Below are 18,914 nucleotides of genomic sequence, written 5' to 3' on the forward strand. Positions count from 1 at the left end.
TCTCGATGAAAATGGGCTACAGCTTCAAAACCTGCGAAGCAGGTGGGTGCTTGCTTCCCCAATTTCACAGAAGAATGCCATCGCCATAAAGAAAAATAAAGGCGTGACGTTTGATCGGATTTGACGGAAAGGTACCGATCCGGAAAAAGGATAAAACAGGCCGTGTATGTGCCTATTTCTATACATTGTTGTTCTCCTTTTTGATAATGCTATCAATAAACCTAATGTAATCGGTTGAAGTTATTCTTCTTCAATATGTATACCGGTAAAGGTGGTTAAATGAAACCCTTAAGGACTTGCGTTCAATTCAATCATAAAACGAGTATAATTCTTAGGTTTCACCGTTCAGTTACAACACACATGTGGTAAAACAATTACTAGTATTTTTATATAATCAAATAAGGTAATATATGCAACTAAATCAACATGAAGCGTGCTGCTATGGTTTACCTACACCAACCTATATCTATGAAGGTCGGGAGGTTCAACCATGGCTCAGTTCAATAAAATAATCCAAATTCACATTGAAGTGAACAATAATTTAACTTATCTCAAAAACATAACTATGCGTGTTTAAAAGTGACTCGAGAATGACCCTGATACTCAAACCATTTTTCAAATAATTATTTATGTGGTTCGATTTTCGGATTGGCTATCAGTCATGAATAAAAGCGTTGACAATTTTACTTCATCGCCGACGTTTCGTTCCAGTTTCGATGAAATCCGAAAATCGAACTACAAAATTCACAGTCGTAATCCAACCACAATTTATTTATGTGAGTTTTGAGATTTGGATCAGTTTTTCACTCGTCGTATATTCCAAGGTCAGGGGGGTACTTGACAGGAGGGGTGAGGACTTATCATCTTAGGAGAATCCAAAAAAGCAAAAGCGCATCGTGTTTTTCGTATGGGTCTTTTCCCGAGATTGCCATGAAATCTTTCGAGCCTCTTTATGAAATTACAGATACGGGCAATAATGCTGGCTACTTCGACCGAAAACGCATCCCTGCCTTTGGTAGGTATCTTATAAGTCTGGGAACCTGAAATTCGGGGCATCGGCAATCGTAATGCAATCAATGACAGTCCGCTCGATCCTTAGCCGGAACTTCCTATTATTAGTTTACGGTAGGGTGGGGGGCTGGGTTGGGTCTTGGAAAGAATCCGAACCAAATTGACTCTGGTCCTCCAGAAACCTTGACGATTTTTTTACTGTTCTTAGGGTTAGGAATGATCAAACTTTTTCGCCACTCATTCGGGAAGGTTTGTTCAGACAATATTTGGTTGACCAATTCTAAGAACCGGATCTTAGCGGAAGGCGTTAGGGTATCCATTCTCATCGGGATCGGAGGACTTTCCATTGCTGTTGAAGAAGGCGAACGACAACTCGGCATAGAAAATGGTAGACTTGTTGACTTTCCTCCAGAGCTTGGCAATGGAGTGGCCCGGTTGACGAAATCGAAGAAATCGTCCCACTGTTTCCTATTTACTTCAAGTATTACTGACCTGAATTCGTAGAGCTTTTCTTTGTTAGCCTGAAGGGCACTTCCCTTATCAGAATGACCAGCGGGAAGTCTCCATAGTGCTCGGAGTGCCATCCTTCTCTTTTTAACCATCCGATGCGTATCATCCGGCTACCAGCGGAATGCCTTTCATCCTGGTCAAGTGCTGATTTGCGAGATCGTTTCTTTATTATACACGGAAGATTTCCGTAGGGTAAGTATACGTTTACGCTAAAAGGGAAACTGTGAGGACTCCATTCAACTGGAATACGTCGGATGCCCCGCCAAAGGACCTATATAGTCACAAAATGCCGGATGTTTGAATCTTAATAGTCCATTTTACTTTCCCTCGAGGGAGCAACCCATGAAGTCAGGTGCGACCCGGTTGACCTCATCCTGGCCAATGATCTGGGCTGGCGGGTTGTCGTGCGTAAATACGATCCGGTGGAAGGTAGGGGCGATTTGTTCGACGAGTCACTCGAGTTGTGCTGGTCATGGGGGAAGAAAGCAGGTTGTGAGTTAAGATGGTGTCCCCCGGAAAAAAATCCGGATGGATGCTGTGATCAGCAGGAGACTCTTGAGTGGTCAGAGTTGTGTGATTCCTGAACCCGAAGGGTCGAAAAAAGAGCTGGATGAAGATGCTGGAAGATGCAGAGGACTTATTACAACCGATGTTTGGCTGGGAGGCGTAGGTTACATCCCAGGGGCGCCAGAACAGCGGCCTGAAGGGGTGGGATCACCTCTCAAAAAAAAAAAAGATTTCGGGGTGCCCGAGATGGCTAGTAATACTCACAGCGACTATGAATAAAAGAACAGTTGGTTGACACGTTGCTCCTCGATGTCTTGACTTCCACGCCCTCCGTCGGGGAAAAACTATACGTACCGAGAAAACGCTTGCCTCTAAAGGAGTCATCCGGAGAAGCAGCGGCTTAATATCTTTCACTTTACAATTTGCTTGCAGGGAAAAAAGGCGTACAACTTCCGTACAACCCCGAACGCCAGGTGGATGTTCCCAAGTTCCGATGGAAAGACGTCTGCAAAAACGGGATGGCTGGGAGAGGGGGCGTATCTTCTACTGGAGGACCTGGACAGTCATTCATGTGGGGTCATAACGTCCTGTCTACTACCCAAGGCAACGAGGTTGTTTTTTTCGACCGATACCGCCGCCAGACTCTGTGGTCGGTACAAAGGTTCCAGCTAGAGTATAACTTCCGATCCTAAGGCACCACGACTATCCGGATCAGGAAACGGCTCAGGTGTTGCAGTAGTGTGGGTTGTTTTTGGCACGGTGGAAGCTGAAGCATATGGGGTGTTTGGGTGCTTATTGAAAAAGTGGTTACCCAGCCAACACAATGTCGCATATCCAAGCTGGAAAACACATTCCCCCGTTTGGCACCATAGTGACATCGTTCTTTGCCAGTGTTATATACTGATCGACTCAGTTCAACAGTTCAACGAATTGAGGTGATGTATGTGTGCGTGTAAAAATTCTATCAACTTTTTAGCAACAATTTCAATAGATTTATTAGGACGTAGGCTGAGAATGGCTGTAGGTGAGCCCAAATACCTCAGGCATTGAAAACAGCTTTATCTGCATCACATGACAAATCCAATATCGAGCAAGGTCGTCAAGTCAAGAAGAATAATAGCAATGATAAGGCATCGATTACAAAAAGAAGCTCAAATAGAACTAGAGGTATGCACCGCCACCGACATTTTTTGGCCCGCCGCCGACATTTCTGCATGGTCTATAATTTTCCTCGGCGGCGGAAATTCCGACGATTCAATGGAATTTCCGTCGACTTTATCGATTGATCCCTAGAATAACGACAGAACTCCACATATAGAGATGAGCCAGCCATGGGCTGAAAATCTCTTTAATAAAAACAAAACAAAAAGGAAAATAACTCCGCTAATTCCAATTTCCAAATTTTGAAGATCCTACCGTGAAAACTAAGAAAAATTTCGAGTTTTAATTTCTAAGGATTTTCCGTTGAAATCCGAAAAAAATCTTGTTGAAAAAGAATATGTTTTAACGGAGAAGAGTCGTTTGACAGAAAGCCATTTTCTCGAATGCCACAACGCCCAACAAACACTGAAGGATAATGACCAAAATTAGTATTATATAGTTTATATAGCTAACATTATTTATTGATAAGGCCGAAAGTTGTATAGCCTAATATACTAGAATTGGCTAAAGCCCTTCTAGTCTAAAATTATTTTATCGAAAATGTCATTTGGTCGAAAAGTTACTTTGACTGAAAAAAAACAGTTGACCGAATAGCTCAATTGGCCAAAAAGGTCATTTGGCAGAAATGGACATTCGGCCGAAAGTGTCGTTCTACTGAATTGGTCATTTTGTCAAAAAAGCCATTTAGCTGAATAGGTCATATGTCAGAAAATGCTGTTTAACTGAAATGTTTGTTTTGCAGAAAGGACATTTTCAGGTCAAACGATTTTTTTTGCCAAACGACCATTTATACCAAACGGCATTTTCGGCCAGATGATTTAGACGGTCAAATTACTTTTTCGGCCAAACGACCATTTCGGTCAATTTGACTTTTTGTCATTTAAACAACTTTTTCGGCGAAATTACTAATTCGGCCGAATCAGCCTTTCTGCTGTTTGTTGCCTTGGCCGAACAAAACATTACCCAGTCAACACAAGATCGTAAATGATGCCGTATAAGATGCTAAAAAGGAGGCGATATAGATACCTTGGATCCTTGCTAACGGCTGATAACAATGTTAGTCGTGAAATACAAAGGCGCATCATCTGTTGAAGTCGGGCTCCAGAAGAAACTGCGGTCAAAAAATTCACCACCGCACCAAATGCGTCATGTACAAGACACTGATAAAACCGGTAGTCCTCTACGGACATGAAACATGGACAATGATCGAGGAGGACTTGCAAGCACTCGGAGTATTCGAGAGACGGGTGTTTAGGATAATCTTTGGCGGTGTGCAAGAAGACGGTGTGTGTCGGCGAAGAATAAACCACGAGTTCGCCCAGCTCTACGGCGAACCCAGTACCCAGAAGGTAGCTAAAGCCGGAAGGGTACAATGGGCAGGACATGTTGCGAGAATGCTGGACAGCAATCCTGCAAAGATGATCTTTGCTTCCGATTCGGAAATTGTTGATTCAGTGTTATTAGACGTACAAAATGTGGTGTCAAATTGTTGATTCAGTGTTATTAGATGTAAACTAAATAAATAATAATAGCTGGAAAATGAATAGTCCTACAAAAAAACGTTGTACATTCAAAGTTAATTGCCTATATGCCGGGTATTAAGCCACCCGGAGTGGAAATTAATTACTATGTCTGAAACTCGATTATGCATATGCACAACATGTGATAGATTTAGTTCGGAAAAGGTATTGGAGTAGGGTTTTTAGTACCGACCTTTTTTGGCGAGTCCCGGTACTACGGTACCGGGAGTACCGGGAAAATACCGGTACTGGAAGATTTTTTCGAAAACCATTAAAATCAATTAAAAGCCAGGATTAAATGGTAAGGATTCAAACTTTATTCATTGCTTTATATGTATTAAACACTTGTCTTGGGGTTTGTCCTTATCCTTGAAATATGCTTTCAAAACGCACCGCATATTCAATGTTTCGTCAGACATACGGGATCGTATTTTAGTAGCGAAGCTTCTAGAAACAGAGAAAGCTCTTTCTGAGTCTACAGAAGTAGGGCGAACTGTTGCTAGTGAATCATGAAGCATTGACAAGTATTTTCCTTTCAGCTTTTTTGAGTCGTTGTAAGTTAACTCTTGTCTTACAATCTTCACGAATCCTGGAGCAGCAATCGAACTTACAAGAACACTCTTGCCTCAAGCAGGGACGATTTGGAAAAATACTGATGAAGTGTGACGATTTTTTTGGGATGTGAAGATGTCGTTGCGGTTTGATTGTCTTGAGGTACGTCATCGGACGCCTGACGTTTGTCCTAATTGATTGTGGCTGTCGTCACTGGCGAAACATCTTTTACTGGCAAGGATAGGGCACTAAATGTCAACGAAGGAATAATGAGTACCTTTTGACAGATAGGTAGCCAACATGTTTTGGGACAATAACAAAGGGAAAAAAATATCTTTCTTACTAGCTGCTGCATTCAAATAATGTGGTTTAAACCATCGGAAGTTTTAACCAAAACTTTTTCCTTAGTACCGAAAATACCGGTACTTTCATTAAGGCAGTACCGGTATTTCGGTACCGAAAATAGGTCGGTACTCCCGGGAATTCCGGTACCGGTACTCCCGGTACTAAAACTCTATATTGGAGGGTAACCGCCCCTTCGGTGGGCTTTGATCCCACGACCCCAGTAGGGGAGACTGGGTAGACTTGATCCCCTTTTCTGATTTCGGATGTATCACAGCCAAAAATAAATAAACAGACGCGATTTCCACACAGACTCTCTAAAGAATATAGTGTCGTGATCCGCCGGCCATTTTCGAGGCCCGATCCGGTGGTTCACCTGACTGGATGACGTCCGTCGCTAACCACATTTTTGTTATTGAATTCGACAGCACATGCAATTTTAAAATTCGGGTAGACTTGATCCCCTTTCTATGATATCTACGCAATAAATAATTTTTCCTGCCAACCCTTCATCAAATCTGTCAAATCCACACAAAATTAGAAACCTGAGAATAGATTTATATTTTTTGAATTTTTTCGCCAAATGTTTGCATGGGTGACTAATGGGGGATCAAATGTCCCCATATTGAGGCAATAACTTCAAATCCAAATATCCTAAAACTTTGATGGAATGTTGGAATTTTCATCAGTACAAATCATTAAGCACATTTTTGGCTTTGTGCTGTGAAAAAACGAAAGACTTTGGTCATTGTTATGAAAAGTTATTCAAATTTTGCGTGGCCAATAAAAAAATCTTTAGGAAGGTCAAAACATACAAACCGTCTGCAGAATAAATAAGGTTGTCAATCCAAAAAATAACTCACCACATAAAGGTCATTTGTCTAGAGGATCTATACTAAAAATACGCAAGAACAAAATTACTTTAGTTCTCGATAAAACAGGGGGTGATCAAGTCTCCCCGGGGATCAAGTCTACCCACTTTCCCCTACACTAGACAGGAACTTTTCCCAGCACCGGGCCCCAGCCGAACTCTCGCAATACATTGTCAGAACCAACTCTCTCATATGTATTTTTGTACACATGCCAACCAAGTAGGATGAGTATTTAGTATTGTCCGGCTCCTACACACTTGCTTCATCAGCAACGGCGCTCAATGAAGTAGGGTTGTGTGAGGTTGTGCCAGTTGGTCGTCAGATCCCGACCATATAAGCGAAGAAAGATAGCCACTCGAGTTCAAAAAAATGTTGTATGGTGACTTTTGCAAAATCAGTAATATTTTCGAACAAAAATATTTGAAAAACTCCAGATTTGATTTCAATTCATTGATTTGAAAAATTAAGAAACCCAGATTAATCCACCTAGCGGTGATGTGCCTTCTTTGTTTCTTTCTACGCACTTTTGGAATGAAAAAAAAAAAAGGAATTTGGGCCTTCTGAGCCCATAGTCCGATCCGGTCAATTTTTAATAGGAAACAATGGGACACGATTCTCCGTGGAATACAACTTGTTGCGAGCAATTCGATTAAGGATGAGTGCCCAACAAATGGGTGAGAATTTTTTTGTAAAAAAATATATTTTGCCATAACTCCGAAGCCCATAGCGCCCCATTGGGTCAATTTTCAATACAAAACAGTAGGACAGGATTCCGCGTCGAATGCAACATGTTGCGAGCAAATCAGTTAAGGATAAGTGCCTTAAAAATGAGTGAGATTGGTTTGAGCACACACATACACACATACATACACACAGACACATCACTTCAATTCGAGCTGAGTCGATCGGTATATGACACTATGGGTCTCCGGGCCTCCTATAAAAAGTTCGTTTTTGGAGCGAACATATACTGTCGCTAACTGCAAGTCGAGCACATCTGTATATGGACGCCCATATACAGATGTGCTCGACTTGCGGTTAGCGGTAGTATAGCCTTTACGTATACGGTATACTTAGTATACGAGGAAGGCAAAAAGACCTTTTTGATTTGGACGAAATTTTGTTTCGAGATAGGTAATTATGTCCCCTGCCATCCATACATGGCAAGTTGGGTACCGTCAACTGGGGGGAAGATGATCATTTTTAAGACAAAACATGCAATAACAATGTGTGTTTACATTTTAAATCGAAACAAATATTTTTAAAACATGTGCTGCTATACGTTGCAATAATCAACAACTTTAGTTTTCTGAAATGCATTCGCATTTATTAAAATAAATTAAATTATCACACATTTTTTGAATAATCTGGTTTGGGGTGAAGTTGATCAAGACAGCTCTACTAAAACCATTATGACCTAGTAGTCATAATACACTAGGTTATTTGTATGAGTGTTGAATTTACTACGTAAAGAAGTCTAAGAAGTCAATATTTGAAACGAAAATAGCTTCATTTAGGACTATCTCTCTTTTTCTTCCACAAAATACATTTTCATGATTATAGCTTGAGCTTGAGCTTGAGCTTGATGACCGCACAATTCGTAGTTGCTACTCCGTGATTGACCAGAACAATCGAAATTGCACAGGGAACCAACAGTTGGGGCTTGGGATAAGCTTTCCAACCTCAATGTGCACAGATCGAGAGTTCAGTAATTATAGGATCAATAACGGCGCCGGCCACGTCCTTACGGTCATCTGGGAAGGGAAGGAATAGTTGGTGTGACATCTTGTTACTAGAGACCGAGATCACCCCTGCATCTCCACAGTTGCCACAGGAGGGATTCTTATTAGTGGGCGGGGTAGGTAGTTACACGGATCAGGATTCACCTTGGTAAGTGATGCGATCCATGCAACTTCGATAATATGAAACAAAAAAATGCTTTTTATTATTTTGACCGGGATATTAATGATTAATTAGGGATATTAATGCCAACATAAGTCGTCACCTACTATGACGAACCATTCAATGAATTTTTAAGTGCAAAAAAAGAGAAGCATATATTCAAAACCCTATATTTTTTATAATTTTAATAATTTTATTTTATTTACTAGAAGAAAAATGTCTTGTGTATCGAATATATATAGAAAGTCCATAGATGTTGTGAAAACAGTCTAAAAAGAATAAACGAAGTCTGGCAACTACAAAGAAAATTACCTAAAATACATTTGCTTGACCTTTTCAGTGGTGGTTCTATTGTGAATTTAAAACTAAAAAGCTTCCACCAAACCATCAAATAAATCGCATGTGATAGTTAAAAAGAGAAAACCTGTATCGTATTCACAATTTTTACATTTAAGATGAATATTTATATATCAACCACCCCAAATGAGCAATCATAGCACTGATGAAGCCACTCACATCCTTAACAATGACACTGAATATAACTACAAAATACATTTTCATGATTATAATCAAAAAACTTAGATTTGTACCTAGCGGTAGCATTACTTGAACGGAGACTATTGTTGACTACCGTTTCATAAAAAAAAATGGCACTTTTGACTGACACATCAAATGATCATCTTCACCTCAATGATCATCTTCCCCCCAGTTGACGGTACTTTAAAGAAAAAATCTGTTGATCGAACAAAAAATGATTCCAGTCCAAATAATTTTTTTTTTCGGTGTCGAAACTAAACAAGTAAAGATGATTATGGCATCTCAGAAACTGAAAACCTCTATTTGCCATGAGATTTTCCTTATTTTACTAATAGATAAACTTTTTCAATCAAGAAAATCATTTTAAAATGGTCTATATCGTATAAAAATGTTACATCATGGTTTTGCTCTCTTGTTCAGTTCTGTTATTCGTTTAATCGGTATTGTTAACGTAGGCATAGGAATCGTATCCCAAGTAACATTTTAAGTTTTATAATGCTCTTCAAGACAGTAATTTAAGCTACAAGAGTGTTATAAAACCAGCATAAAACCAAAATGTTACTAGGGATGAATTTGTCTATACTTATACGATATCTTCAAAATCATCATCGTCGTATAGAATTGCTCGTGCAACATCATGATAAATTCGGAATCTGCTCTTAAAAATAATTCTAAACAGGATTTTCGGTAATTGGCTTAGGGTACGACTTTGCGATGCGTACAAAATACCTGGTAAATAATATGAATAAATTCGTAGTTATTAGTTATTATATTGAATTGAGGTTCCCTAGAACACACGCGATGCGATTCTATTATTTGGCGACTGAGATTCTGTCACCGTTAGTACGGAAGCGTAAATGGAACATTGCCTGCAGTAACCCAGCTATATGTCGCGTCGTGGTGATGAAATCGCTTAGGTCTGCCAAAATCTTAAGACCGGAGTCAATGAAGCAATATAAAAACACCCTAAGTCAAACTGATTATCCATCAAAGTTTATCCGTTGGTAGACTTACAAGCCATCACATTAGAAAAACATTGTTAACCAGAAAAATGTCCATTCTCCTTTTCCGTTGGCCACCAAAAGTCCATTAAACAAGCTGCAGTGGGTTCGTGCACTTTTCAGCAACCGCTGGCACTCAAACAACTCAACTATGTACTTCCTGCAATGGCCAGTTTTCTGCTGTTCAGTTGCCAAAAAATAGTTTTGCCGGTCGGCTGTGTTGGCGGCAGAAGGCAAGACAAACGGATTTCCTCCTCTCAAAGTCATCCAACGAACTGCTCGAAATGTTCCCCACCCAGAGTGACGCTGCATTGTGAAATTATGCTTCCGGTTAAACTTTCCTGCTGAGCTGTCATCATATTTATAGTTTGCTATATCAATATACTGTTTAGGAAATTTCCCCCCGGGGATTAAAAAGTTTGAAATTTATGCCATTATCAAGGAGGTGGAGATTTCTACTGCAAACGTTAGCTTGCCGCTTGCTCTGCTCGCACGCGAGCACGTCCCAGACAGGTATCGGTTGATCCACGGCACAAACTACGGGTGAAGTGGTAACTTTTCATAAAGAATTTAATAAGACTCCTGGCATCAACGTTGACTTTGTTGTCTAGGAGGAAATAAGGATTAGAACTCGATTTTCGTAGCCAAGTCAAACTCTATGCATAATTGAATTCATCGCAATCTACATCACGATGCTGGAAGCTGCAACCCGATCAAAAACATCAACAAAACGAAAATATAATTTGACTTAATACATACGAAATTATCAAATAGAATTATTTGAGCTTAAGAAGTTAAAATCTCACCTACTCGTCAATTGAAACAAATCGGCGATTGTGGCGGCCATTCAGGATTCTGAAATGTTTATTCTTGAGAAAGTTTTATCAGGATTTCCATTATTCAAGAGTAGTGATTTAAATTCATATTTATAATCTTAAGAGAACCCCGTAAGGGTAAACTCACCGTGCAGTCACTAATCCGACGTTCTTCGAAACTAGCAGGTACCTTACCTAGTCGAGTAGTATCAAATTATGAGCAAATTTTAATCGCCAAAGTTCATCTTCCCCCACTGGCATCAACGTGGAACGCGCGAGAGCTGGCAACTGAACGCTGGTGATTTGTTCCAACAATACCTGACAACAACTTGTCAAAGTCAATTAAAATTTAAATTTATGACGGCCAAACGATTATTTTTCAATTTCACCGCCAAGGGTCGTTTGTTAGGGAAAGGGGTTTCCTGGCACAGGACGTTCGTGGACGGATAAGTGGTCAGTCGCTCACCAGTTTTAGACAGCAAATGAAATAGTAGCCGAGGGAGAAATAATTTGGTAGTGAAGAATAAATTATGTCTGAAGTATGTCCTTGGTCGAACGATAAAAGTAGAGACTCCTCAGTGTAGTTGGATGGAATAATATCGGTGGACTGGGAATTGGTGGGCGATAGCCGTCGTTATTATGATTGATGGTATCAATGCCCGATGTATCACGAGGAAAAATATCCACAGATGGTGGAAATAATGGCCAACAAAGAAATCACAGAATTGACTAGGCGAGTTCCGTACTGTTAGGAACAATTTGATTATATTGGCGAACATTAATATAGAATTGTTAGATTAGAAAATGACCATCGCGTCCGTTTGAAGGGTATATAGATTAAATAGAAAAATTGATTTAACAGCTCAAGTTTGTACAGAAAAAAGTATGTATAGAAATTAAATTTCTCATTGTACTGAATCCCTCCAAGACCAAGGACGGACCAAGACCTAGTTTTTTTTTAAATGGCTCACATTTAGCACCTGATCGTCGGAATTTCACGCGGTTTCATTTGTGCTCAATGGAAATAGCTATATTTTTGCCCTGATATATTTTCAGACCGAAATACCTGTTCAGATCCAAATAATTGATAAACATAATTGTGCGCAAAGGTTTTTTTTTCTGTAATATGAACATCACCTGGATGGTTTCATTCGTTGATAGGGCAGGATTGACTGGATTCAGGTCCTGATTCAGAGGCCACGATGGTAGAATATGGACTTTAAAATCAATTACAATGAAATATGCATGTGGCTGCTTTACTTACAAATCAGGAGTTTTAGAAATTTATTTCTAGGGGTCAAATGGGGGAGAGTAGGGGCCATAACACTAATTACAATGAAACTAGGCATCAAACTTCATGAGCACATAAGTAGCTCAAAGAACTCTGTTTGAAAACAAAATTAACCTTAAGAAATTTTGGCCAGGGCCGGATTCAGGGCTTGAAATAGGGGAAAGCAGAAGTCATAACACCGACAATAATGAAACTTGTCATGCGGCTGCTCAAATTACATGAAAATACATCAGGAGTTCAATGCATTTTGATGGAACTTGAAATTTACTTTCTAAAATCTCGGCCAGGGCCGAATTCAGGGGTCGGAATTGGGATAGATCGAGCCATAGCACAAGTAACAATGAAACCGAGTATGAGACTGCTCAAACTTCATGAAAACACATCAGGAACTCAAAAAAAGCTATTTGAACTTGAAATTGTCTTTTTAAAATTTCAGCCAGAGTTGGAAACATGAAAAACATGAGAACAACATTGGACATGAGAAATTGGTTCTTCTCTCAAAGTTTGCTCGCAAAATAAAAGAAATACAATTTGAGTTACTAATTATTTTTGTGATTTTCATTCGGCGCTAAGCTCACATGTTTGCAAAAAGGGTCAAAAAAATTGGTACCTTATTTTTATGATGATATTTTGTGAAGTTTGAGTAACCGCATGACCTTATGTGTGCATGAAGATTGAGCAACAGCATGCCCAGTTTCATTGTAATTGGTGTTATGGCCTCCGCTCTCGCCACTTTGTTTCCTAAATCCGGCCCTGGTCGAAATTTCAGAAGGTCAATTTCAATTGCGGGGAAGGGTCATTTGGCCAAAACCCATTTGGCCGAATGCCACTAGGCCGAAAGTTATTTGGCCGAATATACCATTTGGCCGAATAGTCCATTAGGCCGAAAGTCATTTGGCCGAAAGGGTTGTTTGGCCGAAAGGGCCGTTTGGCCGAAAGGGTCATTTGGCCGAAAGGGTCATTTGGCCGAATGGGTCGTTTGGCCGAATGGGTCGTTTGGTCGAAAGGGTCGTTTGGCCGAAAGGATCATTTGGGCGAAAGGGTCATTTAGCCGAAATGGTAATTTGACCAAAAGGATCATATGGCCAAAAGGGAAGTGAGTAGTTAGACGTCTCACTACGCACTTTTCACATTGAGAAGTGAGTAGTGCGAAGTGAGTAGTGAGACGTCTAACTACTCACTTTGTGCTCCATTTTTTTTAACAGTGGGAAGTAAGAAATGAGGAGTGAGAAGTGAGACGTTTCACTTCTCACTCCTTATTTATCACTTCTCGCTGTAAAAAGTAAGAAGCGCGAGGTGAATAGTGAGACGTCTCACTGCTCACTTCGCGCATCTCACTTTTTACAGCGAGAAGTAATAAATGAGGAGTGAGAAGTGATACGTCTCACTTCTCACTCTTCATTTCTCACTTCTCACTGATAAAAAAGAGGAGCGCAAAGTGACTAGTGAGACGTCTCTCTACTCATTGCTAATTTCTCACTTTTCAATGAACTATTAGGCTAAATGACCTATTCGCCCAAATGTCCTATTCGTCCAAACGACCCATCCGGCCAAACGACCCTTTCGGAAAAATGACACTTTCGGCTAAATGACCCATTCGGCCAAACGACCCTTACGGTCAAATGACCCTTTCGGTCAAATGACCCTTTCGGCTAAATGACCTTTTCAGTCAAATGACCCTTTCGGCCAAACGACCCATTCGGTCAAACGACCCTTTCGGCCAAACGACCCTTTCGGTCAAATGACCCTTTCGGCAAAACGACCCTTTCGGCCAAACGACTCTTTCGGCCAAACGACCTTTTCGCTCAAATGATCCTTTCGACCAAATGAGCCTTTCGGCTAAATGACCCTTTCAGCCAAATAACCCATTCGGCCAAACGACCCTTTCGGCCAAATGACCCTTTCGGCCAAATGACCCTTTCGATCAAATGACCCTTTCGGCTAAATGACCTTTTCAGTCAAATGACCCTTTCGGCCAAACGACCCATTCGGTCAAACGACCCTTTCGGCCAAACGACCCTTTCGGTCAAATGACCCTTTCGGCAAAACGACCCTTTCGGCCAAACGACTCTTTTGGCCAAACGACCCTTTCGCCCAAATGATCCTTTCGACCAAATGAGCCTTTCGGCCAAATGACCCTTTCAGCCAAATAACCCATTCGGCCAAACGATCCTTTCGGCCAAACGACCCTTTCGGCCAAATGACCCTTTCGGCCAAACGACCCTTTCGACCAAATGACCCGTTCTGATGACTACGTTCTGTTATCTTTACAGATACGTATTTCGATCTCAACTGTGAGGCCGTCATCAGTGTCTCGTACTAGACTCGACACTAAAAGAGCTTTAATAATTTTTCTCCTTATGTGTTTTCATTAAGTTTGAGCAGCCGCATGCTTTCGTTGTAAATAGTGTGATGGCCTCTGCTCTCCCTCGTTTGACCCTTGAATCCGTCACTGACAATAATTTCAGAAGGTAAATGTCAATTGAAAATGAAATTTTCAAAACAACTGATTTGTAAAGCTTGAGCAGCCTCATGCCCATTTCAGCATGCTTATTCCATAGTAATTGATTTTGAAGCCCATACTCTACCATCGTGGCTCCTGAATTCAGTCAATCCTGTCAATACTCAAAAGCATTCACTAAACGAAAACCGCATCCCAATAAATCGCTTCAATAAGCAGGCTAATAAATACATCAAGAGGTAAATTTGATCCGTGAAAGATGTCCTCTTGATCCTACCTTAGTCGTGCGGTAAGATGCGCGGCTATAAAGCAAAACCATGCTGAAATTTACGGATTGGAAATTGTCTCGACTTCCCTGGGCATAAATGTATTATCGTGTAGCCAATGGCTACTAGCCATACAAATGCAAAAATGGTAACATGGCCTAGAAACCTCACAATGAAGAGAGAAAACACCAAACTGCGCGGCACCAATGTCTCTGTGGGGAATGTAATGCTAATAAGAAGAAGAAGTTAGCTTCATGATTCATATCATGACAAAAAGTAATGTACTTACCAATAACATTATTTATAATTGATAATGCATCTAAAATTCATATTATGTGCAAAAACACTTTTGTTAGTAAAAAACACTTTTGTTAGTTGAACGATCCTGTAATTGAACTCACAACTTTCTTCGTTTAGAACAAGAGCCAAAGCAAAAGCCGTTTAGAGTCAGCCAAGCCCATTTACGTTTGATGATAATTTCCTATAGAACAAACAATATCGTCCAAATCTATCACGACAAAAATCTATCGATTTATAATCATCTGAAATCAGTCACCAAAATTAATTCATTGGATTTATTTAATACCCTTCTACTGCTAAGGATAATATGTTTTCTAGTCTTTTTTCCCCTCAAATAACACCCATTCGTCTTGAGGAATAATGATCGTCTATAAGAAGAAAATTGTTGTGAAAGCTGTCCCCCGTTGGTACATGAAATGCAATACTAAATCAACCCTCATCTCTCTCCCGTCAGTTCAGTCAGTGGGTGAACCATACGGATGGCGATGTGGACTATTGATCCTGATGTGTTCATCCTGTTGAATTTTCTCACCGGCTGACTGTATCCACCCACAGAGCCACAATCCGGTAAGAACAACAGAGAATGCAACACATCCGAGAAAACTAATGACACAAATTGGCCCCCTCCAACACGAGAAGCACTTCCACTACTGGCTGCTAAACTGAATGAAGCTCAACTAAACTGGGAAACTGCTGCATCAAAACAAAGCAAGATAGCAAAAATCTATAGAGTAGCTTTCAATGCCTTTGTGCTATGGGTCTTGTACTCGAACTCGGTACGTACATGTGCCTCTTGTGTGTACATTCAGCAACGGCATTTCGGGACGACGACGGCTATGTTGAAGAGTGGATGTTGTTGCGATTGTTGATTTCCCGAATAAAATACCGGCTTTCGATGGCAAGGATGTGCATTGTGCACCCGGGCATAATGGGATGGGCTTCAATGGATGCAGTCACCTGGATACTATTTTTCTCTATGACATTATGTTGGTGAAAAGAAAACTATGAAACCATTTCTGTGTGTTTCTCATTGAAGCTGTTTCACGTTTGTAGGTTATATTAAAAGGGTTAAGTATCAAGTGATATAAGTTTTTAAGTAATAAACGTAGAAATATAGTTTTTTTCATACTCGGACCAAAAGAAGAATTGACCTATTTTTGCAGTTTCGTAGAAAATGAAACTTCCACTCAGAAGCAGAAGTTTCATAAACATAAAAATAAATATATTACCAATAATGTGGCAGACGGTAGAAAGCCTTTTAATAAGTTTTCCAACAATTTTGTTATTTTATGCGAAGAATAAATCTCTTCCTAATTGGGCTATTTTATGCCGCAAACGATGTTCATTCAGTTATTTTTTCTAGAATCCCAATTCGATGGCATTGGCACTCCTTTTCCCCATTGCTGTTCCAGGTGTTACAATCAATTTACATAAGGTTCAGTTTGATTCAATATCCAAACAGAATTGGGATCACTTCAGAGCAACCTACCCAATGTATTGCACCGTAAATGGCTTTATCTAAACTTAAAGAATAAAAGCAAATTTGCATAGGGAGCAACATTAACATCAAGGTTTGTTTGTTGCCTGCAGGGCGGTTCGTCCATCCCTTCCACGAAATTGGAAAACATTGGATTTTCCCCGTTCTGCTCGGTACTAACAGAACCGACCATTCATATGCTAATCGCCGGGAACGGCACTGGTACGGGTTATTTTCCGGTGTGGCCTATTCTCTGTTTGTGTTATATTTTTCTTGGAATTCAGTAAAAAAAATCTAACGCCATCACAGTTAGGTTGAAACATGGGTTGCCCCTGGCTATTGTTTGTGTTAGTTTGAAATGGTATGTAGCTGTAGCTGTAGGTGCCTACACGTTCGTAAACAACGACGCATGCCACGATTCGTTGTGTTGGGGCCAGGCCAGTTCAGGTGGTGACCGTGTGGAATGGAAGTAATTGGGGTCTCGACTCGACAAAAAGAAAAATATATTCTCCCAGACTCATAAATCATGTACCTACTAAGAGCACACATCCACATGCACAAAAGCACGCGGAGCGGAGCGAACAGGACCGTGCCACTGTCGTGCGTTTATTCTCGGTGACTCCCACCAGTTGGATACCGAATGTTCTGTAAGAGGAAGGGCAGCTCCGTCTCGCGGATTGGCGAAGTGCTGGTAGAAAGTCATAAATATTGTTTGTATACGGGAACATTCATGTAAGTTGGCGTGCATTGATGCATTAAGTCTTGAATAAATGGTTATATTCTTGTAAATTCGAAAATATGTCACAACTACACGGATAACTAACAATACGGTTATTGTGAGGTCAGTGTATGCAGAAGATTTTGTATGCATATATAGTATTATTCGACCTTCAAAGCTGAGAGGCAATAAAAAAAACCTATGTATTGCCTGAGCTCTAGGTTCATAGTCAAAGCAATTCTGATGAAACTATGAAATGGTGTGTCCAAAGTCCAAGCCCCATAGGTGCTGGATGCGTAAACCTGCCATTCCTTGTGAAGATGACCAGAGAACAAACTCAAAATTGTAAATGATACCCGTGAGGTGCTATGGCAAACATATACTGGAGGTAAAGTTTTGTAATCTATTCGTCAAGAATTTCCCATGAAAATTTTAAAAAAATTATCTCTGCTGATTTCAAGCAACTTCTTGTGGATAATCTAAAGAATTTTCTACGGAAATTCTATTGAAATCCAAAGAATTTCTCATTAGGTTTGGGATCAAAATAAAAAAATTAAAAATAAAAAAAAAATCTAAAATTTGACCAAAGACCCATCTGGCCGAAAATGTGATTTGGTCGAAATGGATGTACTGCCGAAAAAGTTGTTCGGCTGAATAGGTCATTTGGCCGAAAATGCATTTTTATAAAATTGGTCGTTTGGCAGAAGGGTCATTGAGCCAAAAATGCCATTTGGCCGAAATGGACATACGGCTGAAAGTGCCCTGCTCATCGAGTCATTTTGCCGAAAAAGTCGTTTGACCGAAAAGATCATTTAGCTGAAAATGCCGTTTGACCGAAATGGTATTTTGGCAGAGGGACCATTGGGCCGAACAGGTCGCCCTTCTTGGCCATACGACCCGTTCAGCAATTGACTATTTCTGTCAAACGACATTTCAGATCAAATGACCTGTTAGTTAGTTGCTTGCAGCTAAATTATATTTTATAATATACCGTTTCGGCCAAACATTCAATTTGACTAAATGACTTTTGGCTTAACTTATTTTTCAGCCTAGTGGCATTCCGACAAATGGCTTCCCGCCGAATCACCTTCGGATGTAGAACGGGAACGGCCAAAGGCCACAAGACCGGAAGTTGTTTGGCCGAATATGTCATTTGGTTAAACCGACTAATAAACCGAAACCTATCCGAAAGTCATTAGGCCGAAAATGATGTTTTGTCGAAAAAACAGTACCCATTCGGTCGAATGACATTTTTGACAATATACATTTTTCCAGGAAAATTGAAAACTTCAAGTAGATATTCTAAAATTTTTAGTGGAAAAAAATCAAAAATTAAGAAATTCTATTTAGCGTTGATGATGCCTTTCTCGTCCTATGTTCGGTTGCATATGAGTAGCTTGTGGTAGATAGAAGTGGGTTAAGCCGGAAACTAATTGGGCGACTTGACGCTTTGAATTGCCCTGATTAAAGCAGAACTCGTCATCTCCTAACTCACACACCTATTAAGCCGCTTACACCGATGCATGTGTAATTGGTCCTACAAAGGGTTTGAAAATTCCATCATCCCAGCTAGCGATTTTTAGATTTCAAGGTTTTAATTATATCCACGAAACTCAAATTGAACTTGAGTTATGAAAAATATTAGCCGAAAGATTTGAGATCAATAAACGC

The 18,914-nt window shown here is 40.2% G+C and overlaps 1 protein-coding gene across 1 annotated transcript in view; it reads right to left on the reverse strand.

The window, feature by feature from the left end:
• The window catches only part of LOC134210913 (basement membrane proteoglycan), a 654,698-nt gene that overhangs the window by 126,126 nt on the left and 509,658 nt on the right, over nucleotides 1-18,914 (reverse strand). The window lies entirely within an intron of this gene.

The sequence above is a fragment of the Armigeres subalbatus genome, chromosome 2 (assembly GCF_024139115.2).
Source record: "Armigeres subalbatus isolate Guangzhou_Male chromosome 2, GZ_Asu_2, whole genome shotgun sequence".
Taxonomy (NCBI): domain Eukaryota; kingdom Metazoa; phylum Arthropoda; class Insecta; order Diptera; family Culicidae; genus Armigeres; species Armigeres subalbatus.